At 38.8% G+C, this 22,379-nt stretch overlaps 2 non-coding genes across 2 annotated transcripts; both read right to left on the reverse strand.

Annotated features, from left to right (window-relative positions):
• Nucleotides 1–3,208: 3,208 nt before the first annotated feature.
• Nucleotides 3,209–3,316, reverse strand: LOC112761598 (small nucleolar RNA R71). Its single transcript, XR_003181986.1, has one exon. It is a non-coding gene; the product is annotated as a small nucleolar RNA R71 (small nucleolar RNA).
• An 18,483-nt stretch (nucleotides 3,317–21,799) lies between these two features.
• Nucleotides 21,800–21,907, reverse strand: LOC112760487 (small nucleolar RNA R71). The gene has a single exon (XR_003180925.1). It is a non-coding gene; the product is annotated as a small nucleolar RNA R71 (small nucleolar RNA).
• Nucleotides 21,908–22,379: the final 472 nt, after the last annotated feature.

Raw genomic sequence — 22,379 nt, forward strand, 5'->3', positions numbered from 1 at the left:
GCGGAATTCAAGAGAATCCGGAAGGTCTAAACCTTGTCTGTGGTATTCTGAGTAGGATTCAATGATTGAATGACTGTGACGAGCTTCAAACTCGCGATTGTTGGGCGTTAGTGACAGACGCAAAAGGAGGGTGAATCCTATTCCAGCATGATCGAGAACCGACAGATGAATAGCCGTGCCGTGACAGGGTGCGTGAGCATATGATTCACTGAGAGGAGGGGATGTAGCCACTGACAACGGTGATGCCCTTGCATACAGCCAGCCATGGAAAGGAGTAAGACTGATTGGATGAAGATAGCAGGAAAGCAGAGGTTCAGAGGAACGAAAAGCATCTCCATTCGCTTATCTGAAATCCCTACCAATGAATCTACATAAGTATCTCTATCCCTTTTATTGTTTATTTTAATCTAATAAAGTATCATGTTTAAATCCGCCTGACTGAGATTTGCAAGGTGACCATAGCTTGCTTCATACCAACAATCTCCGTGGGATTCGACCCTTACTCACGTAAGGTATTACTTGGACGACCCAGTGCACTTGCTGGTTAGTTGTATCGAAGTTGTGACAATTATGAATTAAGATCAGAGCACCAAGCTTTGGAGCCATTACCAGGATTTGTTCGAGCCTGGAGATCACAATTTCGTGCACCAAGTTTTTGGCGCCGTTGCCGGGGATTGTTTGAGTTTTCGGCAAGCTTTTGGTCCGGTAACATCAGTGCCAGATTCCCTTTTGATCCAGCAACAGCACCAAGTTTTTGGCGCCGTTGCCGGGGATTGTTTGAGTTTGGACAACTGACGGTTCATCCTGTTGCTCAGATTAGGTAATTTTCTTTTTGTTTTCTTTTCAAAAATTTTTCAAAAATATTTCAAAAATTCTTCTTTGTTTTCAAAAAAAAAAAAAATATAAAATAAAAATGTTTTCAAAAATTTTATTCAAGATTTTTAAGAATGAATTCTAGTGTTTCATGGAACATGCAAAGCCTGGCTGGCTGTAAAGCCATGTCTAAATTTATTTGGACTGAGGCTTGCAATTTGTTATAAAGAGCAATATACTCTCGTGTTAAAGACTAAAGCTTGGCTGGCCATTGGCCATGTCTAGTGTTTTGGACTGGAGCTTTCATTGAAAGCTTGGCTGGCTAGTGAGCCATGTCTAATTCCTGGACTGAAGCTTTAGACTAACATGGCAAGATTCCTGGAATTCATATTAAAAATTTTGGAATCCTTATTTTTCTTTTAATTTTCGAAAAATATAAAATAAAAATCCAAAAAAAATTAGAAAATCATAAAAATCAAAAAATATTTTCTGTTTCTTGTTTGAGTCTTGAGTCACATTATAAGTTTGGTGTCAATTGCATATGCATCTTGCATTTTTTTCGAAAATATCATGCATTCATAGTGTTCTTCATGATCCTCAAGTTGTTCTTGGTAAGTCTTCTTGTTTGATCTTGATGAATTTTTGTTTTGTGTCTTTTCATGTTTATCATATGCATTCTTGAATTCTCAATGTCTAAGCATTAAAGAATTCTAAGTTTGGTGTCTTGCATGTTTTCTTTGCATTAAAAACTTTTCAAAAATATGTTCTTGATGTTCATCTTGACATTCATAGTGTTCTTGGTGTTCATCTTGACATTCATAGCATTCTTGCATACATCACATGTTTTGATCTAAAAATTTCATGCATTGCATAATTTTCATGTTTTCCATAAAAATTTCAAAAATAAAAAAAAAATATCTTTCCTCTTTTCTCTCATCAAATTCGAAAATTTGGATTGACTTTTTCAAAAATTTTTAAAATCAAGTTGTTTCTCATGAGTCAAATCAAATTTTCAATTTGAAAATCTTATCTTTTTCAAAATCTTTTTCAAAAATCAAATCTTTTTCAAAATTCTTAGTTATTTTCGAAAATTTCAAAAATATTTTTCAAAAATCTTTTTCTTATTTTTATACCAAATTTTCGAAAATAACATAAACAATTAATGTTTTGATTCAAAAATTTGAAGTTTGTTACTTGCTTGTTAAGAAAGATTCAAACTTTAAGTTCTAGAATCATATCTTGTGATTTCTTATGAATCAAGTCATTAATTGTGATTTTAAAAATCAAATCTTTTTCAAAAACTAATTTCTATCATATCTTTTCAAAAATATCTTCTTATCTTATCTTTTTCAAAAATATCTTTTCAAAATATCTTTTCTAACCTCCTAACTTCTTATCTTTTCAAAATTTGTTTCAACTAACTAACTAACTTTTTGTTTGTTTCTTAACTTTTTCAAAACCACCTAACTAATTCTCTCTTTCTAATTTTCGAAAATATCTCCCCCTTTTTTCAAAAATTTCTTTTTAATTAACTAATTATTTTTATTTTTATTTTTGATTTCAAAAATTTTCGAAAAAAAAAATACTAACAATTTTCAAAAACCATTTTCAAAAATCACTAACTCTTTTTCAAAATAATTTTCGAAAATTATCCCTCCCCCATCTCATTCTATTTATTCATTCATATCCTAACATCTCATCTCACCTCTCTTCCATCCTCACAGTTGTGTTTCTTCCATTATATTACATTCTTTGTCTCCCCCTCTTCTTCCACTCACACAGGGATCCCTATACTGTGGTATAAAGGATCTCTATTATTATTATTATTATTATTATTTTTCTGTCCATTCTTCCTTGTCATATGAGCAGGAGCAAGGCTAAGAACATTCTTGTGGAAGCAGATCCAGAACCTGAAAGGACTCTGAAGAGAAAATTAAGAGAAGCTAAAATACAACAATCCAGAGATAACCTTTCAGAAATTTTCGAACAGGCAGAAGAGATGGCAGCCGAAAATAATAATAATGTAAGGAAGATGCTTGGTGACTTTACTGCACCTAATTCCAATTTACATGGAAGAAGCATCTCCATTCCTGCCATTGGAGCAAACAACTTTGAGCTGAAACCTCAATTAGTTTCTCTGATGCAGCAGAACTGCAAGTTTCATGGATTTCCATCTGAAGATCCTTTTCAGTTCTTAACTGAATTCTTGCAGATATGTGATACTGTTAAGACTAATGAAGTAGATCCTGAAGTCTACAGGCTCATGCTTTTCCCTTTTGCTGTAAGAGACAGAGCTAGATTATGGTTGGATTCTCAACCCAAAGACAGCCTGAACTCTTGGGATAAGCTGGTCACGGCTTTCTTAGCCAAGTACTTTCCTCCTCAAAAGCTGAGCAAGCTTAGAGCTGATGTTCAAACCTTCAGACAGAAAGAAGGTGAATCCCTCTATGAAGCTTGGGAAAGATACAAACCGTTGACCAAAAAGTGTCCTTCTGACATGCTTTCAGAATGGACTATCCTGGATATATTCTATGATGGTTTATCTGAGCTATCAAAGATGTCACTGGACACTTCTGCAGGTGGATCCATTCACCTAAAGAAAACGCCTGCAGAAGCTCAAGAACTCATTGACATGGTTGCTAATAACCAGTTCATGTACACTTCTGAAAGGAATCCTGTGAATAATGGGACGCCTATGAAGAAGGGAGTTCTTGAAGTTGATACTCTGAATGCCATATTGGCTCAAAATAAAATATTGACTCAGCAAGTCAATATGACTTCTCAGAGTCTGAATGGAATGCAAGCTGCATCCAACAGTACTCAAGAGGCATCTTCTGAAGAAGAAGCCTATGATCCTGAGAACCCTGCAATAGCATAGGTAAATTACTTAGGTGAACCTTATGGAAACACCTATAACTCAACATGGAGAAATCATCCAAATTTCTCATGGAAGGATCAAAAGCCCCAACAAGGCTTTAATAATGGTGGAAGAAACAGGTTTAGCAATAGCAAGCCTTTTCCATCATCAACTCAGCAACAGACAGAGAACTCTGAACAAAATGCTTCTAATTTAGCAAATCTAGTCTCTGATCTATCTAAAGCCATTGTAAGTTTCATGAATGAAACAAGGTCTTCCATTAGAAATCTGGAAGCACAAGTGGGCCAGCTGAGTAAAAGGATCACTGAAATCCCTCCTAGTACTCTCCCAAGCAATACAGAAGAGAATCCAAAAGGAGAGTGCAAGGCCATTGACATAAGCGCCATGGCCGAACCTGTAAGGGAAGGAGAGGACGTAAATCCCAAGGAGGAAGACCTCCTGGGACGTCCAGTGGTCAATAAGGAGCTTCCCTCTGAGGAACCAAAGGACTCTGGGGCTCAGCTAGAGACCATAGAGATTCCATTGAACCTCCTTATACCCTTCATGAGCTCTGATGAGTATTCCTCTTCTAAAGAGAATGAGGATGTCACTGAAGAGCAAACTGCCAAGTTTCTTGGTGCAATCATGAAGCTGAATGCCAAGTTATTTGGCATTGATGCTTGGGAGGTTGAACCTCCCTTGTTCATCAATGAACTAAGTGATCTGGATCAACTGACATTGCCTCAGAAGAGACAGGATCCTGGAAAGTTCATAATCCCTTGTACCATAGGCACCATGATCTTTAAGGCTCTGTGTGACCTTGGTTCAGGGATAAACCTCATGCCCCTCTCTGTAATAGAGAAACTGGGAATCTATGGGGTGCAAGCTGCTAAAATCTCATTAGAGATGGCAGACAGCTCTAGAAAACAGGCTTATGGACAAGTAGAGGACGTATTAGTAAAGGTTGAAGGCCTTTACATCCCTGCTGATTTCATAGTCCTGGATACTGGAAAGGAAGAGGATGAATCCATCATCCTAGGAAGACCTTTCCTGGCCACAGCAAGAGTTGTGATTGATGTTGACAGAGGTGAAATATTCCTTCACTGGAATGAGAACTCCCTTGTATTCAAAACTCAAGGATCTCCCTCTGCAACCATGGAGAGGAAGCAGCAAAAGCTTCTCTCCAAGTAGAGTCAACCAGAGCCCCCACAGTTAAACTCTAAGTTTGGTGTTGGGAGGCCACAACCAAACTCTAAGTTTGGTGTTGAACTCCCATATCCAAACTCTAAGTTTGGTGTTGGAGAGTCTCAACAAAGCTCTGCACATCTGTGAGGCTCCATGAGAGCCCACTGTCAAGCTATTGACATTAAAGAAGCGCTTGTTGGGAGGCAACCCAATGTTTATCTAACTCTATTATTATTATTTTTCATGTTTTCTTAGGTTCATGATCATGTGGAGTCACAAAATAAATATAAAAATTGAAAACGGAATCAAAAACAGCAGAAGAAAAATCACACCCTGGAGGAGCATCTGTCTGGCGTTCAGCGCCAGAACAGAGCATGGTTCTGGCGCTGAACGCCCAAAATGGGCAGCTTCTGGGCGCTGAACGCCAGAACAGGCATGGTTCTGGCGTTCAACGCCAGAAATGGCACACAGATGGGCGTTGAACGCCCAAAATGGCCACCAACCTGGCGCTGAACGCCCAGAGTTGGATACAAAGGCATTTTTACATGCCTAAGGGGTGCAGGGATGTAAATCCTTGAAAACCTCAGGATCTGTGGACCCCACAGGATCCACTCAGGATCTGTGGACCCCACAGGATCCACTCAGGATCTGTAGACCCCACAGGATCCCCACCTACCTCCACTCACTTCTTCTCACCACTCTCTTTCACACAACCCCATAAACACTCTTCCCTAAAAACCCCTCACCAATCACCTCAATCTCTCTTCCCCACTAAACCTTCACCACTCACATCCACCCACTCTTCCCAATAAACCTACCTCATAAACTCCACCTACCTTCAAAATTCAAAACCAATTTCCCACCCCAACCCACCCATATAGCCGAACCTTAACCCCCCCTCCATTCCCTATATAAAGACCTCCATTCTTCACCAAATTCACACAACACACCCCTCTACACACTCCTTAGCCGAAACTACATCTCCCTCTCCCTCTCCATATTTCTTCTTCTTCTTCTTCTATTCTTTTGTTTATTGCTCGAGGGCGAGCAATATTCTAAGTTTGGTGTGGTAAAAGCATAGCTTTTTTGTTTTTCCATTACCATTGATGGCACCTAAGACCGGAGAATCCTCTAGAAGAGGGAAAGGGAAGATAAAAGCTTCCACATCCGAGTCATGGGAGATGGAAAGGTTCATCTCCAAAGCCCATCAAGACCACTTCTATGATGTTGTGGCCAAGAAAAAGGTGATCCCTGAGGTCCCTTTTAAACTCAAAAGAAATGAGTATCCGGAGATCCGACATGAAATTCAAAGAAGAGGTTGGGAAGTTCTAACAAACCCCATCCAACAAGTCGGCATCTTAATGGTTCAAGAGTTCTATGCCAATGCATGGATCACCAAGAACCATGATCAAAGTAAGAACCCGGATCCAAAGAACTATGTTACAATGGTTCGGGGGAAATACTTGGATTTTAGTCCGGAAAATGTGAGGTTGGCGTTCAACTTGCCATACATGGAAGAGAACGCACGCCCCTACACAAGGAGAGTCAACTTTGATCAAAGGTTGGACCAAGTCCTTATGGACATATGTGTAGAAGGAGCTCAATGGAAGATTGACTCCAAAGGCAAGCCGGTTCAACTACGAAGATTGGACCTCAAGCCTATAGCTAGAGGATGGTTGGAGTTCATTCAATGCTCAATCATTCCCACTAGCAGCCGGTCTGAAGTTACTATAGACCGGGCCATCATGATCCATAGCATCATGATTGGAGAAGAGGTGGAAGTTCATGAGATTATACCTCAAGAACTCTACAAGGTGGCTGACAAGTCCTCCACCATGGCAAGGTTAGCCTTTCCTCACCTCATTTGCCACCTATGCAATTCAGCTGGGATTGACATAGAGGGAGATATCCTCATTAAAGAGGAAAAGCCCATCACTAAGAAAAAGATGGAGCAAGCAAGAGAGCCCAGTCATAGAGCTCAAGAGGCGCAAGAAGCTCATCACCATGAGATTCCGGAGATGCCTCAAATGCACTTTCCTCCACAAAACTATTGGGAGCACATCAACACCTCCCTAGAAGACTTGAGTTCCAATATGGGACAACTAAGGGTGGAACATCAAGAGCACTCCATCATGCTTCATGAAATAAGAGAAGATCAAAAAGCAATGAGGGAGGAGCAACAAAGACAAGGAAGAGACATAGAAGAGCTCAAGGATATCATTGGTTCCTCAAGAAGGAAACGCCACCATCACTAAGGTGGATTCATTCCTTGTTCTTATTTCTTCTGTTTTTCGTTTTCTATGTTATGTGCGTATCTGTGTTTGTGTCTTCATTACATGATCATTAGTAGTTAGTAACTATGTCTTAAAGTTATAAATGTCCTATGAATCCATCACCTCTCTTAAATGAAAAATGTTTTAATTCAAAAGAACAAGAAGTACATGAGTTTTGAATTTATCCTTGAACTTTGTTTAATTATATTGATGTGGTGACAATGCTTCTTGTTTAATGAATGTATGCTTGAACAGTGCATATGTCTTTTGAAGTTGTTGTTTAAGAATGTTAAATATGTTGGCTCTTGAAAGAATGATGACTAGGAGACATGTTATTTGATAATCTGAAAAATCATAAAAATGATTCTTGAAGCAAGAAAAAGCAGCAAAGAACAAAGCTTGCAGAAAAAAAAAAGGGCGAAAAAAATAAAAAAAAAATAGAAAGAAAAAGAAAAAGCAAGCAGAAAAAGCCAATAACCCTTAAAACCAAAAGACAAGGGCAAATAAAAAGGATCCCAAGGCTTTGAGCATCAGTGGATAGGAGGGCCTAAAGGAATAAAATCCTGGTCTAAGCGGCTAAACCAAGCTGTCCCTAACCATGTGCTTGTGGCGTGTAGGTGTCAAGTGAAAACTTGAGACTGAGCGGTTAAAGTCAAGGTCCAAAGCAAAAACAAAGAGTGTGCTTAAGAACCCTGGACACCTCTAATTGGGGACTTTAGCAAAGCTGAGTCACAATCTGAAAAGGTTCACCCAATTATGTGTCTGTGGCATTTATGTATCCGGTGGTAATACTGGAAAACAAAGTGCTTAGGGCCACGGCCAAGACTCATAAAGAAGCTGTGTTCAAGAATCATCATACTGAACTAGGAGAGTCAATAACACTATTCGAAATCTGAAGTTCCTATAGATGCCAATCATTCTGAACCTCAATGGATAAAGTGAGATGCCAAAACTATTCAAGAGGCAAAAAGCTATAAGTCCCACTCATATGATTGAAACTATGTTTCATTGATAGTTTGGAATTTATAGTATATTCTCTTCTTTTTATCCTATTTGATTTTCAGTTGCTTGGGGACAAGCAACAATTTAAGTTTGGTGTTGTGATGAGCGGATAATTTATACGCTTTTTGGCATTGTTTTTAGTATGTTTTTAGTAGGATCTAGTTACTTTTAGGGATGTTTTCATTAGTTTTTGTGTTAAATTCACATTTCTGGACTTTACTATGAGTTTGTGTGTTTTTCTGTGATTTCAGGTATTTTCTGGCTGAAATTGAGGGACTTGAGCAGAAATCAGATTCAGAGGTTGAAAAAGGACTGCTGATGCTGTTGGATTCTGACCTCCCTGCACTCAAAGTGGATTTTCTGGAGCTACAGAACTCAAAATGGCGCGCTTCCAATTGCGTTGGAAAGTAGACATTCAGGGCTTTCCAGCAATATATAATAGTCCATACTTTGGCCACGAATTGACGACGTAAACTGGCGTTCAACGCCAGCCTTCTGCCCAAATCTGGCGTCCAGCGCCAGAAAAGGATCCAAAACCAGAGTTGAACGCCCAAACTGGCACAGAAACTGACGTTCAACTCCACAAATGACCTCTGCACGTGCAACACTTAAGCTCAGTCCAAACACACACCAAGTGGGTCCCGGAAGTGGATTTATACATCAAATACTTACTCATGTAAACCCTAGTAGCTAGTTTATTATAAATAGGACCTCTTACTATTGTATTAGGCATCTTTGGTCTCAGTTTTTCATCTTAGGAGACTATTGATCTCGTTTAGGGGGCTGGCCATCTCGGCCATGCCTGGACCTTTCACTTATGTATTTTTAACGGTAGAGTTTCTACACTCCATAGATTAAGGTGTGGAGCTCTGCTGTTCCTCAAAGATTAATGCAAAGTACTACTGTTTTCTATTCAATTCTTCTTATTTCGCTTCTAAGATATCCATTCGCACCCAAGAATGTAATGAAGGTGATGATTATGTGTGACGCTCATCACCATCTCCCCTATGAACACGTGCCTGACAAACACTTCCGTTCTACATGAAATAAGCTAGAATGAATATCTCTTAGATCTCCTAACAGGAATCTTCGTGGCGTAAGCTAGAATGATGGCGGCATTCAAGAGAATCCGGAAGGTCTAAACCTTGTCTGTGGTATTCTGAGTAGGATTCAATGATTGAATGATTGTGACGAGCTTCAAACTCGCGATTGTTGGGCGTTAGTGACAGACGCAAAAGGAGGGTGAATCCTATTCCAGCATGATCGAGAACCGACAGATGAATAGCCGTGCCGTGACAGGGTGCGTGAGCATATGATTCACTGAGAGGAGGGGATGTAGCCACTGACAACGGTGATGCCCTTGCATACAGCCAGCCATGGAAAGGAGTAAGACTGATTGGATGAAGATAGCAGGAAAGCAGAGGTTCAGAGGAACGAAAAGCATCTCCATTCGCTTATCTGAAATCCCTGCCAATGAATCTACATAAGTATCTCTATCCCTTTTATTGTTTATTTTAATCTAATAAAGTATCATGTTTAAATCCGCCTGACTGAGATTTGCAAGGTGACCATAGCTTGCTTCATACCAACAATCTCCGTGGGATTCGACCCTTACTCACGTAAGGTATTACTTGGACGACCCAGTGCACTTGCTGGTTAGTTGTATCGAAGTTGTGACAATTATGAATTAAGATCAGAGCACCAAGCTTTGGAGCCATTACCAGGATTTGTTCGAGCCTGGAGATCACAATTTCGTGCACCACTGATCATCTGTCCCAGATAGAACCAGTAGAAGGGGAGTTCCCCCCCTCTATTGAGATCTTTGAGACCTTTCTGGATGAGCATTTGTTTGCCATTCAGGAAATACCATGGTTTGCAGATATTGCAAACTATAAAGCTGCAAGGTTCATACCCAAGGAGTACAGCAGGCAACAAAAGAAAAAATTAATTACTGATGCAAAGTACTACTTGTGGGATGAACCCTATCTCTTTAAGAGATGTGCAGACGGAATAATCCGTAGGTGTGTGCCTAGAGAAGAAGCACAGAGGATCTTATGGCATTTCCATGGATCACAATATGGAGGCCATTTCGGAGGTGAGCGAACAGCCACCAAGGTCCTCCAATGTGGCTTCTACTGGCCTACACTCTATAGGGATTCCCGAGAGTTTGTACGCAACTGTGACAGTTGCCAAAGAGCTGGTAATCTTCCTCATGGTTACGCCATGCCTCAACAAGGAATCTTGGAGATTGAGTTGTTTGATGTATGGGGAATTGACTTTATGGGACCTTTCCCACCATCATACTCAAACACTTATATTCTGGTAGCAGTCGACTATGTATCAAAATGGGTAGAGGCCGTTGCCACACCCACCAATGATACTAAAACAGTACTGAAATTCCTCCAGAAACATATCTTCAGCAGATTTGGTGTCCCTAGAGTACTAATTAGTGATGGGGGCACTCACTTCTGCAACAAACAGCTTTACTCTGCTATGGTCCGGTATGGAATTAGCCACAAGGTGGCAACTCCATATCATCCACAGACAAATGGGCAAGCTGAAGTCTCTAATAGAGAACTAAAAAGAATCCTGGAACGGACAGTAAGTACCCGTAGAAAGGATTGGGTAAGAAGCTTGGATGATGCTCTGTGGGCTTACAGAACAGCATTCAAGACTCCTATAGGGACCTCTCCATACCAGCTTGTGTATGGTAAGGCCTGTCATCTGCCCGTGGAACTGGAGCATAAGGCCTACTGGACAACCAGATTCCTAAACTTTGATGCCAGATTAGCTGGAGAAAAAAGATTACTCCAGCTAAATGAGCTAGAGGAATTCAGACTCACTGCTTTCGAAAATGCTAAGCTTTACAAGGAGAAAGCAAAAAGGTGGCATGACAGAAAGTTGTCACCTAGAGTCTTTGAACCCGGACAGAAGGTTCTGCTATTTAACTCTAGGCTCAGATTATTCCCTGGGAAACTGAAATCCCGGTGGAGGGGACCATATGTGATTACAAGCGTGTCACCATATGGTCATGTGGAGCTTCAAGACATTGATTCTAATAAGAAGTTCACTGTTAATGGACAGAGATTCAAGCATTATCTTGAAGGTAATGTTGAGCAAGAATGCTCAAGGCTGAGACTAGATTAAAAGCTCAGTAAGGTCAAGCTATTGACATTAAAGAAGCGCTTGTTGGGAGGCAACCCAATGTTATTTAACTATATCTCTTTATTTTCTATTGCTATTTTATGTTTTTTTCTTTTAGGTTGATGATCATGTGAAGTCACAAAAACTACTAAAAAATTAAAAACAGAATGAAAAATAGCATTGAAAACAGCATACCCTAGAGGAGAGCAGTCTGGCGTTTAAACGCCAGAAACAAGCAGCAGTCAGGCGTTAAACACTAGAATTGCATAGCAAGGGCATTTTACACGCCTAATTAGAGCAGAGATGTTAAGTCCTTGACCCCACTTGATATGTGGACCCCACAGGATCCCCTCAGGATTTGTGGACTCCACAAGATCCCTACCTACCTCACCATTCCAATTCAAACCATTCCCCTCCCATACCCACCCATTCACACACCTCCTTCTCCTCCACTTCTTCTACTCCCTTCTATCTTTTTTTGCTCGAGGACGAGCAAACCTTTTGAGTTTGGTGTGGAAAAAAGCGTTGCTTTTTGTTTTTCCATAACCATTTATGGCACCTAAGGCCGAAGAAACCTCTAGAAAGAGGAAAAGGAAGGCAGTTGCTTCCACCCCCGAGTCATGAGAGATGGAGAGGTTCATCTCAAGGGTCCATAAGTTCAGTGGTAGAGCATTTGACTGCAGATCAAAGAGCTATGAGGGAGGAGCAACAAAGACAAGGAAGAGACATAGAGGAGCTCAAGAGCACCATTGGTTCTTCAAGAAGAGGAATACGCCACCCTCACTAAGGTGGACCCGTTCCTTAATCTCCTTGTTCTTATCTCTCTGTTTTTCGTTTACTATGCTTTATGTTTATTTATGTTTGGGTCTTATTACATGATCACTAGTATCTAAGTGTCTATGTCTTAAAGATATGAATGTCCTATGAATCCATCACCTTTCTTAAATGAAAAATGTTTTCTGAAAAAGAAAAAGAAATACATGAATTTCGAATTTTAAAATAGTTTAATTATTTTGATGTGGTGGCAATACTTTTTGTTTTCTGAATGAATGCTTGAACAGTGCATATGTCTTTTGAATTTGTTGTTTATGAATGTTAAAATTGTTGGCTCTTGAAAGAATGATGAAAAAGAAGAAATATTATTTGATAATCTAAAAAATCATAAAAATAATTCTTGAAGCAAGAAAAAGCAGTGAAGAACAAAGCTTGCAGAGAAAAAATGCAAAAAAAGAGAGCAAGAAAAAGAAAAAGCAAGCAGAAAAAGCCAAAAGCTCTTTAAACCAAAAGGCAAGAGCAAAAAAGCCAATAGCCCTTAAAATCAAAAGGCAAGGGTAATAAAAAAGATCCAAGGCTTTGAGCATCAGTGGATAGGAGGGCCTAAAGGAATAAAATCCTGGCCTAAGCGGCTAAACCAAGCTGTCCCTAACCATGTGCTTGTGGCGTGAAGGTGTCAAGTGAAAACTTGAGACTGAGCGGTTAAAGTCGAGGTCCAAAGCAAAAATAGAGTGTGCTTAAGAACCCTGGACACCTCGAATTGGGGACTTTAGCAAAGCTGAGTCACAATCTGAAAAGGTTCACCCAGTTATGTGTCTGTGGCATGTATATATCCGGTGGTAATACTGGAAAACATAGTGCTTAGGGCCACGGCCAAGACTCATAAAGTAGCTGTGTTCAAGAATCAACATACTGAACTAGGAGAATCAATAACACTATCTGAATTCTGAGTTCCTATAGACGCCAATCATTCTGAACTTCAAAGGATAAAGTGAGATGCCAAAACTGTTCAGAAGCAAAAAGCTAATAGCCTCGCTCATCTAGTTAAGACTGATCTTCATAGATGTTTTTGGAATTCATTGTATATTCTCTTCTTTTTATCCTACTTTGTTTTTAGTTGCTTAGGGACAAGCAACAATTTAAGTTTGGTGTTGTGATGAGCGGATAATTTATATGCTTTTTGGCATTGTTTCTAGGTAGTTTTTAATATGTTTTAGTCACTTTTTATTATATTTTTATTAGTTTTTAAATAAAAATCACATTTCTAGACTTTACTATGAGTTTGTGTATTTTTCTGTGATTTCAGGTAATTTCTGGCTGAAATTGAGGGAGCTGAGCAAAAATCTGATTCAGGCTGAAAAAGGACTGCAGATGCTGTTGGATTTTGACCTCCCTGCACTCAAAGTGGATTTTCTGGAGCTACAGAAGTCCAAATGGCGCGCTCCCAAATGTGTTGGAAAGTAAACATCCAGGGCTTTCCAGCAATATATAATAATCCATACTTTGCTCAAGGATAAATGACGTAAACTGGCGTTCAACGCCAGTTCCATGTTGCATTCTGGTGTTAAACGCCAGAAACAAGTTACAAGTTAGAGTTGAACGCCAGAAACAGGTTACAACCTGGCGTTTAACTCTGGAAATAGCCTAGACACATGTAAAGCTCAAGTCTTAGCCCCAGTACATACCAAGTGGGCCCCAGAAGTGGATTTCTGCACTATCTATCTTAGTTTACTCATTTTCTGTAAACCTAGGTTACTAGTTTAGTATTTAAATAACTTTTAGATATTTATTTTGTAACTCATGACATTTTAGATCTGAACTTTATACTCTTTGATGTCATGAGTCTCTGAACTCCATTGTTGGGGGTGAGGAGCTCTGCTGTGTTTCGATGAATTAATGCAACTATTTCTGTTTTCTATTCAAACATGCTTGTTTCTATCTAAGATGTTTATTCGCACTTCAATATAATGGATGTGATGATCCATGACATTCATCATCATCCTCAACCTATGAACGCGTGCTTGACAACCACCTCTGTTCTACCTTTGATTGAATGAATATCTCTTGGATTCCTTAATCAGAATCTTCGTGGTATAAGCTAGAATCCATTGGCAGCATTCTTGAGAATCCAGAAATTCTAAACCTTGTCTGTGGTATTCCGAGTAGGATTCAGGGATTGAATGACTGTGACGAGCTTCAAACTCACAAGGGCTGGGCGTAGTGACAGACGCAAAAGGATCAATGGATCCTATTCCAGCATGAGTGGGAACCGACAGATGATTAGCCGTGCGGTGACAACACACCTGGACCTTTTTCACTGAGAGGATGGATGGTAGCCATTGACAACGATGATCCACCAACACACAACTTGCCATAAGAGGAACCTTGCATGCGTGAAGAAGAAGACAGGGAGAAAGCAGAGATTCAGAAGACAAAGCATCTCCAAAACTCCAACATATTCTCCATTACTGCAGAACAAGTATTTAATTCATGCTCTTTTATTCTTCGCAATTCATACTGATAATTATAATTGATTTCCTGACTAAGATTTACAAGATTACCATATATTGCTTCAAACCAACAATCTCCGTGGGATCGACCTTTACTCACGTAAGGTATTACTTGGACGACCCAGTACACTTGCTGGTTAGTGGTACGAGTTGTGAAAAGTGTGATTCACAATTCGTGCACCAGTCGTGCACTATCCTCCTTTGCATTAAATTTGGACTTCTCAGTGGAATCCTTTACGGTTCTTGATTCCCATGGAGTTTCAGCATCTCCTAAATCTTCAACCACTTATTCCTCTGCAACTATTTTGGCTTCCTCCACTTGTTCCAATACAAAGCCATGTTCCTCATTGTCCACTGAAGTTTCTAGTGTTTCCTTCATGCTACACTCTTCTTTTGATTCTCCACATGCTGCCATGGGAGTACTTCGGGTTCTCAGATATCGGGAAGCTATTAAATTTACTACCTCAATTACGGCAGTAGTGAGTTCCAGTACGCCCTTTTCTATCTTTGCTTGCCCTTGAAGAAGAACACGAAGTTTGTCATTCACTGGAGGTTAGGGTGGGTGTGAGGTCTCATTGGTTGGGAGAGAGGGTTCAAAGTAAGAATGTGGTGGTTCTTGGGAGTAATTGGATTGGGATTGTGGTGGATAAGGGTCATAAGGTATTGAATGGTGAAAAGAAACTTGTGAGTGTGGTGGTCTAAAGTTATGTTGAGAGGATGGTCTATAGGCACAGGGTGGGGCTTGTTGGTAGTTACAAGGCTGTCCACCATATCTATTAGCTTGGTTTGCATTGTATAATGGTCTTTGTCCATGATATTTTGGAGGGTGTTGTTGCCTAAAGGGGTGATCAAATCCTCTTGGCTCCATCCACCTTTGATTGCTTAGACCTTGATCCATATTCCTGCTATAACTTCCGTTTCCTTCAACAATATTAGAACCAAACTCAAAGTGAGAGGGGTGAGAATTCATAGTAGCTAAAAGAGGTAAAAAGGAAAACAAAAAATAATTAAACAAATAGATGAAAAATATTTATAATAACCAATAATAAGGCACACGTTTGCAATTTCCCGGCAACGGCACCATTTTGAAGAGAGAACTTTTGCATGGTCTAGAATTCAGAATAAATTCCCGTTGCAAGTATAGCTTCTAAACCAACAAAAGTACTTTCTTACAAACGTTTTGGTTGTCACAAGTAACAAACCCCTAAATATATTGATAACCGAAGTATTTAAACCTCGGGTCGTCTTCTCAAGGAACTGCAGGGAGGTATGTTCTTATTATTGGTTATGAGTTTTGTAAATTGGGGTTTTGAAAGTAAGGAACAGGTAATTTAAATGACAGATAAAATAAATAAATAATTGTAAAATAAACTCTTGGCAAGGTATGAGAAATTGGAATTTCTATCCTAGTTATCCTTATCAGGTGTGATGAGAATTGGATTTTAATCCCACTCAGTTAAGTCAAGTGGACTAATTAGATTGATCCTCAAGTCCTAGTCAATCCCTGTGGGACGACTAGCTTTAGAGCGATCTAGATTAATTAGGAATCTGCCAATTTCAACCACTGCTGAGTTTGACAACTCAAGTGTTACCAATTACTTAATCAAATCCAAAAGAAAGAAAATATCTAAATTAAATTAAGAGCATTGATAAATAGAATAAGACAATCATAAGCTGAAATACCTCAAGTAATATAAATTAAGAAAATCATAACATTGCATAAGCCAAATTGAAAAGATAAATGATAATTAAAGGTATATAATAAAAGTAGAAAATAAATAAGAGAAACATTGAACCTGCACTTGAAGAGAAGTAATCCTAAAATTTAGAGAAATCCTAATCATAAAACTTAAGAGAGAGGAGAGAACCTCTCCCTCTAAAACTACATCTAAACTATGAAAAGTGAATAATTGGAGATCTTTCTCCTGAATGGATGCATTCCCCCACTTCATAACCTCTAATCTGTGCTTTCTGGACTTGGATCTGGGCCAAAAAGGGCTTCAGAAATTGCTGGGAGCATTTTCTGTAATTTCTGGTGCGTGGCGTCTGTCACACGTCCGCGTGGGTCACGTGGTCGCGTCATCTGGAGTTTTCCTTGTCAAGCGTTCGCCTCGGTCATGCGTCCGCGTCATCTGTGTTCTGCTCATGGCGCGTGTCCGCGTCAGTCACGCGTTCGCATCGCTATCTTTTCGCGCTAGGCATGCGGCCGCGTCGTCCATGCGTTCGCGTCGCTGCCAGTTTCTTCAAAAACTCCATTTTGTGCTTTCCTTCCATTTTTGTATGTTTCCTTTCCATCCTTTAAGTCATTCCTGCCTTAGGAGATCTGAAACTACTCAACACACAAATCATGGCATCGAATGGTAATAAAGGGTGATTAAAATAATTAATTTTAAAGCATAGGAAACATGTATTTCACATATATTACATAATAAGGAAGGGAAAGTAAAACCATGCAATTTACATGAATAAGTGAGTGAAGGATTGAATAAATCTCTTGAATTGAGCACAATACATATCATAAAATATGGGTTTATCAGTCGATCACACGAGGATTGTGGTTTGAAACAAGCTATGGTTATCTTGTAGATCTTAGTCAGGCGGATAGAAGAATTGTTGGATTTGGTTAAAAGCATAAAAGGAATAATGAGATCTAAACTAGGCTGACCTGTTTATAATGATAAGAAGATGGTTAAGGCTTGGAGATGCTTTGTCCTTCTGGATTAACTCTGGTCTTACTATCTTCATCAATTGTGAATGATTTCTTCTATGGCAGGCTGTATGCGATCAACGTCGTATAGTCACGGTCGCCAATCTCCTCCAGATCTGAACCTCAGGGTTAGTGTGGATCCATTCTGATTGAGGGTGAGGCTCCTGCAGTCCATTCTCCTTAATGATCCTACTCAAAATGCCACAGACAAGGTCGAATCTTCCGGATCAGAGAATGCTGCGCCTTTGGGTTGTAGCCTCTACCACAGAGACCCTAATCTCCCCATACTTCAGCTGAACTGGTGTCTTGAGAAGTCCCCAACGAAGTCGTGGATTATCCATCTAAGAGATGTATAATCAAGCTGGCGGTTCGATGTTTTCCAGTTATGTATTCACACAAACCCAAGAAGAACACGGGTGGTTGTCAGGCACGCGGTCTTAGTATGAAGAACGAAGATGATTGTCACGGGTCATCCCATTCATCAAGTTGAAGAACGAAGATACATCTTAGAATTGAATTAAACATGGATTGAAGAGAAATAGTAATACTTTTATTAATCAATAAAACTCAGCATGGCTCCTCCCCTCAACCTAGGAGGTTTAAAGACTCATACTGATAGAAAACACAATGATACACAAAAATATGGCATAAAGTTCCCAAAGATTATGTAAAATATCCTTTAAATGCTAAACTAATGACTAAGAATTATTGATGAATCCATATTTGACGATAAATTTTAGATTGATTTGAGTGGATTTCATCATATAAACCCACATTTAATCATCCAAATAGCATACTCTTGTGTTCTCTCCCTAAATTGAGTCTAATTGTGGAAACATGCTATTTTGTTCTACTTTCATTCCATTTGATGCCTTGATGGTTTTGATGAGTGATTTCAGGTATAATAGGTTGGAATGGCTTGATGAGAGTGGAGGAGAAGCATGCAATTTGGAGAAACCATGAAGAAATAAAAGGAGAAGCACATAGCCATGTGTGCGTATGCACAACATCCTGTGCGTACGCACAAGAGAAAAATTCAGCACGTGTGCATATGCACACATCTGTGCGTACGCACGAATCAACGCAGATGACTCACTTAAAGAAAAACGCTGGAGGCGATTTCTGGGCCTCTAGAGCCCAGGTTTGGACTTTCTGATGCTGATTGAGTGCTATATCAAAGGGGCATCATTCCATATCAAGTGGAGAGCAATTAGGGTATATTAGAAACATACTTTAGGTCATATTCTAGAGAGAGAAGCTCTCCATTCTCTCTAGAATTAGGGTAGACTAGGTTAGATCTCTCTTAGATTTAGGTTTAATTCTTGTTTTCATTTAGTTTTTCTTGTCATTTATTGTTATTGCACCTTTGTTCCTTACTTCTATTTGTTATTTCCCTTCTTTTGTTCCTTTATGTTTATGACACTTTGTTACTTTTAATTCCAATTAATGCAATTCATGTTTTATGTTTCTTATTGTTTAATTTAGTTATTATTATTGTTTTCATCCATATGGTAGTGTAGAATTTATTATTTCTTGTTATTTTACCATACTTTTCTTTTATGCCTTCCAAGTGTTTGATAAAATTCTTGGTTGGATTTTTGCCTAGTTTTTCACACTCTTGGTTGGAAAATTGGATAATTGGGTGAACTTGAGTGGTGGATGTCTATTCTGGAATGTGTGAGGATTGTTAGTTGATTTGGTTTTCACTAACTCTAAGCCTTCCATTAATAGAGTTGGCTAGGACTTGTGGATTAAGATCAATTATGCCCTTTTGACTTATTCTCGATGTTAGGATAGACTAATTGGGATTAATTCTACATAATTACCATGTTTGTGGTCCATAATTAGGATAGGAAGCCTTAATTCACCAGTCCTTATTATTTAGGAGTATGAATGATTGGAAAAAGGCAATAGGAAAGCAGAGGTTCAAGGGGAACAAAGCATTTTCATACGCTTATCTGAAATCCACCAATGAATTACATAAGTATCTCTATCTTTATTTTATGTTTATTTTCATCACCTTAAACTCCATAACCATTTGAATCCGCCTGACTGAGATTTACAAGATGACCATAGCTTGCTTCAAGCCGACAGTCTCCGTGGGATCGACCCTTACTCACGTAAGGTTTATTACTTGGACGACCCAGTGCACTTGCTGGTTAGTTGTGTGGAATTGTGACAAAGTGTGATTCACGTTTAAGAGCTCCAAGTCCTTTGGCGCCATTTTTGATGATCACAATTTCGTGCACCAAGTTTTTGGCGCCGTTGCCGGGGATCGAACCCGGGTCACCCGCGTGACAGGCGGGAATACTCACTACTATACTACATTCTCCATGATTTCGCCATTGTTGATGATCACAATTTTGCATACCAAGTTTTTGGCGCCGTTGCCGGGGAAGGAACGAATGAACGAACAATAATTTCGCATTTGTTTCCGGCAACAACACCAAGTTTTTGGCGTCGTTGCCGGGGATTGTTCGAGTTTGGACAACTGATGGTTCATCTTGTTGCTTAGATTAGGTACTTTTCAGAATTTTTAAGAATGAATTCTAGAGTTTCAAGGTGATGTTCTTAGCATCACAAAAGCTGACTGATTCTCATCAATTTAGCTGCTGAATGTAATGTCCTGCTGAAGCTTGGCCAAACATGTCTAATCTTTTTAGACTGAAGCTTTAGACTAACATTGCATGATTCCTGGAATTCTTATTAAAAGTTTTGATTCTCTTTATTTTCTTTTCTATATAATTTTCGAAAAAAATACAAAAAAAATTTTAAAATCATAAAACCAAAAATATTTTATGTTTCTTGTTTGAGTCTAGTATCAATTTTTAAGTTTGGTGTCAATTGCATATTTTTATTCTTCTTGCATTTTTCGAATTTATACATATTGTTCTTCATGATTTCCTTGCTCTGATCTTTAAATTCTCTTGTTTTGTGTATTTTGTTGTTTCTCATATACATTTTTACATTGTTATAGTCCTTAGTATACAAACATTTAAGTTTGGTGTCTTGCATGCATTGTTTACTTGATCTTAGTTGCATTTTTATTATTTCTCATCATCAAAAATTCAAAAAAATATTTTTAAACTATGTCTTTTCAAGTCAATAATACAGAGAATTGAAGATTCAGAACATTTAGCAGAGGAATCAAACAGAAAAAGCTGGGCGTGCAAAACGCCCAGTAAAGAAGGAAAACTGGCGTTTAAACGCCAGCCAGGGTACCTGGCTGGGCGTTTAACGCCCAAAAAGGTAGAGATTTGGGCGTTAAACGCACCATTCTGGGCAGGATGACACTAGAGGGAAGATTTTGTTTTTAATTCACTTTTTTTTCAAGTTTTCATAATTTTTCAAAATCAAATCTTTTTCAAATCATATCTTTTCAATCATATCTCTTTCAAAATCAATTTCTTTCCATTTTATATTTATTTTCAAAAATCCTTGCTTCAATTAAAGATTTACTTCAAAATTTTCAAGTTGTTACTTGCCTATTAAGAAATGATCAAACTTTAAATTTTAGAATCATATCTTTTAATTTCTTGTTAGTCAAGTAATCAACTTTAATTTCAAAAACTTTCTTTTCTAAATTGATTTTCAATCATATCTTTTCAATCATATCTTTTCAATCACATCTTTTTCAAAATTAATTTTCAATCATATCTTTTTAATTTCTAATTTCAAAATCTTTTTCAAAATCACTTAATTTCTTTCCCAAACTTAGTTTTCGAAAATCTCAATCAAATTTTCAAAATTTTCTTTTTATTATTTCAAAATCTTTTTAATTTATTTTCGAAAATTCTTCCCCTCTTTTCACATCCTTCTATTTAAGGGACTAACACTCCTCCTCAAGGTGCAATTCGAACTCCCTCCTTCTTTATATGTTCGAATTCTCTTCAATCTACCTCCTCCTTCTATTCTTCTTTTCCTCTGACACCTCAAGGAATTTCTATACTGTGACATAGAGGATTCCCTACTTTCTCATTCTCTTCTCTTTCATATGAGCAGGAACAAAGATAAAGGCATACTTGTTCAAGCTGATCCTGAACCTGAAAGGACCTTGAAGAGAAAGCTAAGAGAAGCTAAAGCACAATTCTCTTTAGAGGGCCTAACAGAGCTCTTCAAAGAAGAAGAAACCATGACAGCCAAAAACAACAATGCCAACAATGCAAGGAAGGTGCTTGGTGACTTTACTGCACCTACTCCTGATTTCTTTGGGAGAAGCATCTCAATCCCTGCCATTGAAGCAAACAACTTTGAGCTTAAGCCTCAATTAGTTTCTCTAATGCAACAGAATTGAAAGTTTCATGGACTTCCATTGGAAGATCCTCATCAGTTCTTAGCTAAATTCTTGCAAATCTGTGACACTGTCAAGACCAATGGGGTTGACCCTGAAGTCTATAGACTTATGCTTTTTCCTTTTGCTGTAAGAGACAGAGCTAGGACATGGTTGGATTCACAACCTAAAGAAAGCCTGAACTCTTGGAAAAAGCTAGTCAATGCCTTCTTGGCAAAATTCTTTCCACCTCAAAAATTGAGCAAGCTTAGAGTAGAAGTCCAAACCTTCAGACAGAAGGATGGTGAGTCCCTCTATGAAGCTTGGGAAAGATACAAGCAATTGATCAGAAGGTGCCCTTTTGACATGCTTTCAGAATGGAGCATCATAGGAATCTTCTATGATGGTCTGTCTGAACTATCTAAGATGTCATTGGATAGCTCTACTGGAGGATCTCTTCATCTGAAGAAGACGCCTGCAGAAGCTTAAGAACTCATTGAAATGGTTGCAAATAACCAATTCATGTACACCTCTGAAAGGAATCCTGTGAATAATGGGACAGCTCAGAAGAAAGGAGTTCTTGAGATTGATACTCTAAATGCCATATTGGCTCAGAATAAAATATTGACCCAACAAGTCAATATAATTTCTCAGAGTCTATCTAGAATGCAAGCAGCAACAGGCAGTACTAAGGAAGCTTCCTCTGAAGAAGAAGCTTATGATCCTGAGAACCCAGCAATGGAAGAGGTGAATTACATGGGAGAACCCTATGGAAACACCTATAATCCTTCATGGAGAAATCATCCAAATCTCTCATGGAAGGATCAACAGAGACCTCAACAAG

The sequence above is a fragment of the Arachis hypogaea genome, chromosome 16 (assembly GCF_003086295.3).
Source record: "Arachis hypogaea cultivar Tifrunner chromosome 16, arahy.Tifrunner.gnm2.J5K5, whole genome shotgun sequence".
Taxonomy (NCBI): Eukaryota; Viridiplantae; Streptophyta; class Magnoliopsida; order Fabales; family Fabaceae; genus Arachis; species Arachis hypogaea.